This window comes from Opisthocomus hoazin, chromosome 4 (assembly GCF_030867145.1).
Source record: "Opisthocomus hoazin isolate bOpiHoa1 chromosome 4, bOpiHoa1.hap1, whole genome shotgun sequence".
Taxonomy (NCBI): Eukaryota; Metazoa; Chordata; class Aves; order Opisthocomiformes; family Opisthocomidae; genus Opisthocomus; species Opisthocomus hoazin.
Genome location: NC_134417.1, coordinates 58,653,467 through 58,662,663, shown reverse-complemented (window position 1 = coordinate 58,662,663; position 9,197 = coordinate 58,653,467).

The window sequence follows — 9,197 nt, the reverse complement described above, 5'->3', positions numbered from 1 at the left end:
ATGCCAAAGTTATCCTTACTGAGTGTCTTTATAGACAAGGCCACGGGCAAGATTTTTGAGCTGTACCTGAGTGCTGCTGCTATGCTGCATAAGAGCTTAAAGCAGCTTGCATTTGAACTTAAGCAATGAGCTAAACCCTTAGTCTTCCTCAGAGTCTCTCAGCAGTCTGTTACTGCTAAGCTGCACTAAGAGCTTTCAAGGCTCAAAACTGCACAAGCGCTTTTTTAACTGGAAGTGCTTTTGCTTGAAAAAATAAACAAAACTAAGGCCATGAAAAAATCTGAGTATCTACTGTATGTACCCAGAACAACAGTGGCTAGACGGTCTCAAACATCATTCTAACCTGCAGGGACCTAAGGGGAGAAGGGATTTTTGAAGTCTTAGGTCCCCTTGCCATTAAGAAATAGAAAGGTTAAGGGAGGTATTCCTAATTTAGGTGACAATAAGGTAAAAAAAAAAAATCATGTTCGATCAATTTTTTTTGAACAAATGCATTTTTTCAGATCATCTCCTCACCCTCAAAGAAAAAAATAAAAAAAAATCCGTATTACAGAGATACTAAGACTCGGTGTTTCATTGCAAATGGGCTTCTGAGCATGTAAAAAGATGGCAGAGAGCAGTGTGATAGGACTTGGCCAGTAAAAGCCAATCTGTATATTTGGCTGCAGAAGCAGAGATAAGGATAGGATAACAAAAATAGTATTGCTCTAGTGAGCTTACTAAACTGCAGAAAATAAGCGACAATTTGACAGTAGATCAAAGCAATCTTTCCCAACATTTGCACTATATTTCACTTTTCTTGCTGTTCATCCTGTTTTGCTCTTGGTATATTTGATATCAAAGTTGGTTGCAAGTACAAAGGCAGCAAAATAATATCTTCCTTTTAGCTACACTCCTTTCATTTTTCTTAACCTTTCCTTTTTGCAGCTGCTTTTTTTGTTTGGTATATGGCTGCTCTCCAGAAAGTCATAGTATTGTGGTCTGGCATACAACAACAGCTATAGGGTGGCAGCCAACTCACAGATCTCACTTACTGTAGCTCGTTTTAGAACAGGCAGCATGAGATGAATGTCCACGCAAAGAGGTGTAACACGTCCTGAGCAGTAGAAGAACCTGGTCTGCGAAGCAGGCTAGAACATTCAAGCTCCACGTGATAATTTCAAGCACTTCCCTTACTTTGAAATAACAGGATTTATGAGTGAAATTCCTGCGGTGTGGCGCAAACAACTGATTTGAAGAACTATTTGGAGTTCTGGTTTTCAAGAGATCATGGATTAATCCTCAGACAGCAGCTCCTGAGACTGGCTGTACACTGGGGAAAACCCTTCCACAGCCCTGGCAGAGGAAGGAACCCAGCATCTGACAAACGGAATGTTCTCTGCCCTTGTCCTAGCAGCACTGGAAGATCTCAAAAAGTGAGCTAGTAATAGAGAAGGGGGGGGGGGGGGGATGTGAAGGAGATGGAAATGAGACTCCGAAAGCATCACAATTTTGTCTTAAAAGTTAAGCGTCATAGTAGCCATGTGCTCTGTGGTTTCACTAGATGCAGCGGAAAGCGGCGAGGTAGCCTTACAGTGAATGAAGGAAGATGGACTGCAGATAACCCTCAGAGAATGAAGCTAAGGCCATCAACAACAATAAATTAACAACGGCCAGCAGGATAGGGAAAGAAAAGCTTTCATAAAGGTGTCTGGGGGGAAAGGAATACAAAAAGGCTTTTAATAGAGGAACCCCAAAGTGAGACTGATAACTCTGAAATGCTGGAAATGTATTTAAAAAAATACTTGAAAAGAGGGACAGTTGAAAATCAATGAGGATGTAATGCAGTTACTGATAAAAGGCAAGCAAGAAAATATCTGTGAAATGTGAGCTTACTGCAGCATAGTGGGAGTCCAGATAATTTGCTGTACTGGTCAGTAAGGGAATCGGCTAACGGACTTGCTACAGTTCTGATAATTATTCAGATAAGTGACAGAGCACTAGCGATGTGCTAGCAGGCTGGGGAAATAATACGTCTCAGCAAGCAAAGGTACTTATTTTGTTGATGGTTACAAATAATTTGAGGAGATCCTAAAGCCAGATCACCTTGCTTTCAGTCAGGCATTTGACAGAGGCATTTAAGAGGTGTCAGATGTTTATACAACAGGGACTAGGGTTAGCAATTAGTCACAAACATTGACAAGCGAGTGAAAGCTTTTTGTTTATAGTCCACCTCCCATGTCCTAATGCAGAGGACAGAAAGAAACTGTCATTTGATATTTACCTGGACAATAGTGGAGGAAGAAAGCCATAGGTTGTATTTAGACAATTTAAATAGATATCTAATTGAATTTGACCTAATATAAGCCAGCAGATGAAGGAAAAGTCTGGACTGCTAGTATTCAGAGAGACAGAGAAAACTGTAGAGTTGAAAGGTACTGACAGTCAGCAAGATATGAAGCCGTGGTGGTTCAGAGTAGTAAAATGTAGCTTGAGCTGCAGGAATCTCCTACAGCTGCAGTAATCCTGCACTTGGTTCTGAGCACGCAGTTGTCAGAGAGCTGCAGGATGAGTGGAAGGAGATTCAGAGAGCAAGCAAAGCAATTGGAAATGAGGATTTAGGAGGAAACCAAAACTGACTGGTGCGGATTTAGGAGGAAACTTAAAAACTGACTTAAAAACTTGTTGGTGAAAGCAGAGGCTGTGGCATGGAATTACTGCCTTATTGAAAGGGTACTCTCAGAAAGAAGGAAACAGGATTTTTTTAAGGCTTCTTGACTAGTAACCAGAATAGCATGGTACTTCCTCAGCAATGTCTTAGGAAGTTTCCTACCTGGGAAAGACCTTTTCTTCCCCTGTTAAGATCTGGCCAGGCCAAAACCAAACCCCTAGAAACAAATCTGTAGCTGTCAAGACCAACAGTACACGTCCTCAGAGATGCAGCAGTATCAACGTAAGTAGATCTGACCCCTTGCCTTTGAACCAAAATATGCCAGGACTTGTGAAAAAGTGGCAAGAGTGCAACGCTGAGCATTTGGGGCAGGCAGCTGCATGTGCCTGCCACCTCTCCCGGGAATGACTGCGGGGGCTGGCCATAGAGAAGGAACCTCTCTCCATGGAGTTCGAAGAGGCAGATGAGCTCCCTAACACTGGGGCTGAACAAGCCACTTGGTCTTGAAACCCTCACTCGTAACTGCCTGGTCTTCCTGTTAAGAGTAACCAAGTGAAAAACCAAAGAGTAGTTCTCAGCAGCTCAACCTTAGGCAGTGTTCTTCTTTAATCTGCAATGCTGCTGTTGCAAGTTTTCAGTTTGGTCTGCAGATTAAAGCTAGGGACATTCTTACAACACTGTCTCACGCAACGGGCTCCGTGGTGGAACTTGCCCTCCTGCAAAAAAACAAAAACAGAACTTAAAATGGAGGGAAGAAGAGGAAGAAGAACAAGATTTAAATGTCAGCAGGCTGATCAACATTTTTGTTTGGGTACGCCGATTGCTTTGTGTTTCCTCCACAGGCAGTAGGGTTTGTTCTTACCATGTCACATGAGAGACGTAAGAAACAAGTTTTATGCCTTAGCCTTTCCAGCAGGCAGATCTGCTATGTTGCTAATTGCATAGTAGTCATGAGAAAAGTGATCTGGTGGTTTTAAAGTACCTGCAGCAATTATATCCCGTTCCACCTGAATTTCTGTTTCGTTATGGCAGCGCGCTCTTAGCAAACTAAATGCTTTCTAGTCAGCATCGAGTCATGCTTCTGTAAGCCTTCCATGAAGCCTTATCTTTGCAAATCACATGAAATGTGCCCATCGCTTATGCTCTACGAAGTAATTAGATTAGTTGTAATTATAGAAAATAAACCCACCCTCCTGTATGAATCAAAAAAGCAACATTTGCATGTGTGCATGTAAAACCATGTCACATCGCTTTTAAGGGGAGACTAGTGAGGTACGGTTTGGACCTCTGATAGCTTAACTTTTCTGTCTAACCAGTGCTGTTGTGTTTTTCTCAGCCTGACAAGTATCTGTACAGCTCTGGCTTGTGATGCGCTTCAGCATTAAAGCACTCCTCTCATGAGCTTTTGTTGTCGTAGTTTACTCCTGCAAGAACAGGCTTCTCTTGAAGTATCTGTAATGATGAAATAGAACTGAAATAATATAAAACTAAAATAGCAGTTTGTAACCATGGGTTGCATTTTTTAAAAAAGCCTGGTATGCCTTACTGTTTCTGTATGATAAATGGGCAGTAGCTAGGGGTGGAGAAGAACCCTCCGTATTCGGTATACATTAACTCTTTTGGGCAGAAGAGAGCCTTCAGCATTCTCCCATGGCCTGTGTGCTTGCTCAGCAGCTCCCACGGGGCTGGGGACCAACAGGCCCTCGCAAAGCAAAGCAAAGTGCTGCTTGAACTTCACTGTGGGAACCTGGCATGGCATAAAAGAGAGACCCAGCCCGCAGGCAGATCTGCCTGCCTTGAGATAAGGCTGTCTCAAATTTCACTGCAGATCCTCCTGCCTGGAGTCTGCCTCAGACATCTCTGTCTCCATCTAACCTACCCAACCTCCTCGAGACTGGTGCCTTTATCCCCTGCCGTGACTGCCTCCCATTCCCACCAAGTCCCCTGGTCCCCTGCTTCTGCATACGTGGGGACATGACTCCCTTGGCCTCCCCGTGCAGGTCTGGCAAAGGAAATGGCCACCAGAACCCCTCCTCTCCAGAGGCCCGTGCCTCTTCCCGAAGCCTACATGGGAATTCACACAGGCATACGATGCTGATGACCCTGTCGGGACACAGCACTCATGAATTATTTGAGACACCTCCAAGCCAGCCCAAGAACACAAGCAGAGCTGAACATCACAGGCAGGCACCGATATAGCTCCAGCATGACTTGTCTTCCCAGCTGGTGCTGTTTCAAGCTTCTGTCCCCCTGATGCACTCTACTGACACATTCAAACTCCGTATCATACGATATTTCTAGCAAAATCAATCCCCCTTAATCTTTAATTATCGTCTATAACCACTGGTCAACTCCTCCTGCCTGTTCTTCCCAGACAGCTGTCCTTGCTTGTACTTCTCGGGACCCCACCTAGAAACTCAGAGATGCTGAAGATCCCTTCCACCCCTGACAAGGGTGTGCTTCTGGTTCTCCAGACACCTGTCTGAAACAGGGCAGAAGGTTTCTTTTCTCCTAAAAACGCTGATACAGTGACGTACCTTCCTGTCTGGCTTGTCCTCTAGTCCCCCACCCCTTCTGCAGGGATGGTCTCCGGCTGGAGCTGAGCGGTGGAGGCAGAGCTGGCACCGGCATTTTGTCATCCATCATGTGCACAACCCAGGGAAGGAGGAAGCACCTCAGGACCTCCCCACCGTAACGACTGTAGCCTGTCTGCCAACAGTTGCTTAATTGTCTGTATCTGCTAGCAATCAGGTGAACCTATTTTTCCCTTCTGAGCAAAGCCGTACCGAGGATGAGGTAAAGAGGCAAAAGAAGGGCACAAAGTATTCTGGCAAGTTCGCTGAAATCCATGATACCGCCCAGGGAAAAAGCCCGGACATCCTAACTTTTGGATAGATGGTTAAAGCACAAGTCCATCCTTCTTTTCACAGTAAAGCTACAGAACAACGCCTATCAAAGGGCACACATTATACACGTGAGACAAGCAATACAAGTTAATCCTTGCAGCAGGAAATACATCTGGCTGCCAAGAATAGGTCCGTATTGAGGTACCCAAGTCATGTTGGACATCTGACGACACATAAGGCTGTCCTATCTGTGTTGAAAAAACAGGGGGCTCTCTCTGACCTTCTCTTCTCTATTTATCTACTTTCAGCATGGAAACATATTGGGTAACATTAAAGAGATTAGCAGAGTGCCTCAATATTAAATACAGTACTAAAGAACAAATAAATGCGCACAAGGCGCTTCTTGATCACAGCTGCAATAAACTAGTTCTGGCAGCAAAGAGATTTTCTCCTGCTTAAGTGGTCACTGGACACATTCCATCCTTATGATGATCTACTTTGAGAAGGTTTATTCTTCCAACAATAACATAACAGAAACAGTCACGAACAGAGGGAGCCCTATAAAGTAACTAAAGAGTACATGAGAACAATATGCGGCGGTTTTTTGTTGTTTTAAAAAATCTGTTAGTGTGTGTGTGTGTGGCTGTAATTTATAGCTATGCATCCTAGATCGTTTACTCGGGAGTCTGTATGTATTGCAGTACTTGGTGCACAGGAAGAGGAAATAAATTGCTTTTTACAGCATTCCCACCTCTGAGGCTGGGTCTGTGATGATTCACGCAGCCCTGGAGCTCAGCTGGAGGGCTTGAGATCTGCGAAGCCCCAGTGTGCACTGCACATCTTGCATGCCCTGCTCAGCTCTCGCAGACCCTCAGTGCAGACCCAGCTCTAGAAAAGCTGCTCCCGAGCTGCGATGCTGCCTGCTAGCCATCTGAAAGTTTCCCGATGGAAGCAGGACTTCCAAATGGCAATTTAAGTTTCTGACATAGTGCACAGGAGCCATAAAACTGCTGAGGTCCATTTCATGATGTTTTCTGGTTTACATTCAAATTACTCAGTTTTAGCAGGTTTCCTAAGAAAATAACATGGTTTTGATTATACTGTCTGATCATCTGTCTGTAATTCCTTCTGCACCAGTCACTACTTTTTTTAACCCCATGGCCAATTTCCAGGCACTTAAGTCTCCAAAATTACTATATTCTCTTAGCTGTAGTAAGAATTGACATCTGGATGAAGGAGATGACCAAAATTAGTGTCACAACTGAAAGAAAAACAGGTAAAACTCAGCTGCTATATATACTGTTAGCAACTGGTTGGCTGATCAGCACACATGTAAATCTAATACCTAGAGCAGTTTGCCAGACTTTTGCCCCGTTGGGGTATTACGGAGGGCAAAGAGCACCAGTCTATAGGAAACCAAGTTTCATACACCCATTCTGTGGGTCTAAACCAACTTGTTTCAAATATCAAAGCAAAATTCTTCCACATTCAAACATGAAGTTAACCCAGGAACAAGGAACAATACTATATTTGTAAGTTCAGCTGTAACAAAGAATTGAGGCTCCTGACTGCATGCTGGATTGCTAACTTGCTGCCAATTCCGTACTTCATTGAAATCAGTGTAATTATCCATGATCCAAGAGCTGTCCTGATGGACCCCAAGCCTCATCATTCCTAGGATCCTGCCATCAGAGGAACTTCTAGCCTCCCTGAGATTATGGGGAAAACAGGATCATTGTAGAAGATATTCTACAATGAAGCAGAAACCATGAATAATCTTTCACTTAAATGAAACTGAAAAGAACAATCTTACTCAAATAATACAATTGTCACAATATTTTTTACTTTCTGGCCAGTTTCTAGCAATAATTATTCACTAACCCATTACTAACCCTTCAGCCTATTTTATGACACACTATATTAATTCTTTCGCTCTTTTCTTTGGTAAAGAATACCATTTCTGCTGAAAAACAAGTGAAATTTTTCAAGACATTTTACATATCCTCAGATTATGTTGAAGAAAGTGCTGGCTATAAATATCAGCTGAGGAGATTTGCAACATTCATCCTCTAATCTTAAACCTAATCAAAATTACTCCATAGGGCTTAAGGTACAGGAGACTCTGAATGTGAATGAACTCAGACAATTTGAGATGTTTTTCCATCACACACGCAGACTCAAGAAGCCCAGGCAGCCACCAGCTCCCTCTGTTCAAACTGGAGAGAGTTGACTATGCATCGCTATATGCAGCCTCCTTTACTTTGCAGGACAACCACTGCCCCCAAAAAAGGCTCCAAAACATTCAAGACAATCCAGCTCTAAGTAAGAATACTCAGACTCCCTGGTAACCTGAAGCTCAGGCACGGCTCTGTTGGGCTTTCCACAGGAAACACTGCTGAACCAGTAACCACATCTCCTCTAACTTGACAGAGCTTCCACCTGCTCATGTATCATCATCTCCAGATGGTGACCTCTTACATAGTTATCATACAAAGCTCGATTAAGTTTTGGAACTGTGAGGCAAGACTTCTATTCAAGTGTAAAAGAAGAGAAAGCCAAGAGCAGAAAAACACTAGGTGAAGCCTTCAGCCCTACCACATTGCTCCTGGAACACCTGTGCTGCCAAGGGGCAGAGCCTCCTTCCCGCTTGCTTCAGCTGTGACCTGTTGCTGCCTGAGAGGGTGAAAGCAAGGAAGCAGGTGTTGAGAAGCCCTTACGATGATAGTGCACAAAGGATGACTGTAGAAGTTTGCTTGAGACCCTAGCAGAGGACTGCATCTCTAGGCAGTCTCCTGCCTCTCTATGGGCACACAGGTCCCACTGAGGTTTGTGTCCTGGATCATTGAAGCATTACCCTAATCAGACAAAAGAAGTGTGTTATTTATTCTCATTCTGTGTTGCCACGTTCCCTTCCTGCCTCCCAAGTGTTCCTACCTGTAGTGGCCAAGTTGGAAGCCGCCAGAGATTACCTGCTGGTCCTATGGCTAACACAAGAGTTTGAGTTAGTACAAGAGCAATCTTTGCTGATGATCAATGAGTTATACAGATAGTAGGCAAGTACTACGTAGGGTGGCGTTTATCCAGGGCACAAAAGCTGGCATGGTAGAGGACTGGCTGAGCCGAGGCCGTAGCTGTAGAACCACAAGAGCACATGAAAACAATCCTGCAGCACTGGCGCTTGGCTGCCTGGGTGATCATTGTATGCTCGTGAAATGCTTAGAACAAAGCAGAGATAGCTGATTATGCCTGCTAAATACTGCTGTGGTACTAACACTAAGTGGTTCTATTAGCAAGTTTGTTTTGCCAGTTCTTAATTACAGAGAAACTTGGGAAGATATAAACATCAAAGGAACCCTTTTCCCTAACTAGGTAAGTCTTGTCTTTATTCCTATGACACTTTAAAATTTCTTACCCTCTTCAGTTTGAAAACCTGCTGTAGGCTGTGTAGGATTTAAATCAATACATGCTTATTTGGAGGCTTTAAAGGTAGATGAAAGGTTACGTGGACTGGTATAAAATTGCTTCCTTTCAGTGGTTTGCAGGTACATAAGAAATAGGATTAAATACCCTTCTGGTCTCCCAATCTGTCCCCTATAATCCCCCAGGCCAGTCATTTTTTAACTGAATTTAAAAGCTCTCCCTAAAGATTGTGAGGTACCTTCAAGCACAGAGCTGCCTGCTCTCAGCGTTATCTCAGTATA